Source organism: Portunus trituberculatus, chromosome 47, assembly GCF_017591435.1.
Source record: "Portunus trituberculatus isolate SZX2019 chromosome 47, ASM1759143v1, whole genome shotgun sequence".
Taxonomy (NCBI): domain Eukaryota; kingdom Metazoa; phylum Arthropoda; class Malacostraca; order Decapoda; family Portunidae; genus Portunus; species Portunus trituberculatus.
This window is the reverse complement of record NC_059301.1, coordinates 3,812,030-3,813,909: the sequence shown is the minus strand read 5'-3', so window position 1 is coordinate 3,813,909 and position 1,880 is coordinate 3,812,030. Positions and strand designations below refer to the sequence as shown.

General features: G+C 36.9%; 1 non-coding gene across 1 annotated transcript; it reads left to right on the top strand.

Annotated features, from left to right (window-relative positions):
* The first annotated feature begins 381 nt into the window (after window positions 1-381).
* Window positions 382-455, top strand: Trnae-cuc. Its single transcript has one exon. It is a non-coding gene; the product is annotated as a tRNA-Glu (tRNA).
* Window positions 456-1,880: the final 1,425 nt, after the last annotated feature.

Sequence of the window (1,880 nt, the reverse complement as noted above, 5' to 3'; positions counted from 1 at the left end):
AAAGCTACAATTAAGAGTTAATACAATAAACGACAAGGGAAATTAAGCATGTATACCAATGTACCGTAGCAAACGATCCTGCAGTGGCTGCGAACGTCTTGTACACACACGTGTGTACACACACACACACACACACACACACACACACACACACACACACACACACACAGTATTGTTGGTGGCTTCCAGATTCACTTTATATCAGATTACCCGGGCCCCACTCACATCATCCCTCTAGGTTTCCTGTTCTCATTTCTGACGTAAAATAATAACACAACTCCTCCATCCATCTCAAACTAGATTAAGACCCTCAGTTCTCAGAGGTAGGGATCATGTACAACGCAACACACACACACACACACACACACACACACACACACACACCGCGTAGTGTAGTGGTTAGCACGCTCGACTCTCAATCGAGAGGCCCGGGTTCGAGTCCCGGTAAGCGGCGAGGCAAATGGGCAAGCCTCTTAATGTGTGGCCCCTGTTCACTTAGCAGTAAATAGGTACGGGATGTAACTGAAGGGGTTGTGGCCTCGCTTTCCAGGTGTGTTGTGTGTTGTGGTCTCAGTCCTATCCGAAGATCGGTCTATGAGCTCTGAGCTCGCTCCGTAATGGGGAAGACTGGCTGGGTGACCAAGAAGCGACCGAGGTGAATTACACACATACTATTATTATTATTATTATTATTATTATTATTATTACTATTATTATTATTATCATTATCATTACAATTATTATTGTTACTATTATTACAACAATTATTGTTATTTTTATTTTTACTATTCTTTTTTTTTATTATTATCAATATTATGGTTATTGTTATCATTACTATTATTAACAATAATAATATTATTAATGTTATTACTATCATAATATACTACTATTACTATTATTACTGCTAATTATCATTATTATTATTATTATTATTATTATTATTATTATTATTATTATTATTATTATCATCATTATTACCATTATTATTATCATTACTATTATTATTATTATTATTATCATTATTATCATTATTATCATTATTATTATTATTATTATTATAGTTATACATGTTAATATATTCAATTTCAATTGAAATGGTTATCATTACAATTACTACAAATACTATGCCATTGTTACTATTTCGTTATTTATAGTTTTGTCAAACTAAACCATTAGTTAGCAATATGTCCGTCAGGTAGCAGCAGCTCGACGGACCGTGGCTACAATATATCAAGACTCAAAATTCGCCTCTTAAGCATATATATTTTTGTTAGCAATAAACTCTTTCTTACTTACTTATTTACTTACTTACTTACTTACTTACTCACACACACACACACACACACACACACACACACACACACACACACACACACACACACCCTCTCTCTCTCTCTCTCTCTCCTGGACTGAAGCGCCCAGAATTAACATAGACGCCTCCACTGGTTTCGTGATCCTTTCAAGTGCCCTCATGGGTTAGATGACTTAATTAAAAACGAGACGGACTGGAAGCAGACTCAACTGTTGACATTTGCTGACTCCACACTGAGAGAGATTACCTTTTTTTTTCTCTTTCTTCCTCCGCCAGACGACACTATTAAGGCGGGTCACGTAGGGCGGCACTGGCTGGGCTGGACTGCCGGGAAAGAGAGAGCGATATCTTAAGCTAGACGTCCTTGAGTGTCTACTGTTGCTGACCGGGTACAGGAAGAGAGGAAGAGAGGAAGAAAATAAAGGTCCGCCTGGCATTATTCTATTTTTATTGCCATGATCATTCCAATCAACGTCATTATCTACTGCATGACTAAATATTTCCCTAACAGTTTTTCCTTAACTCCTTCATAAGTTTTGATTTTTACGTCGCTATTATAATGTGATGG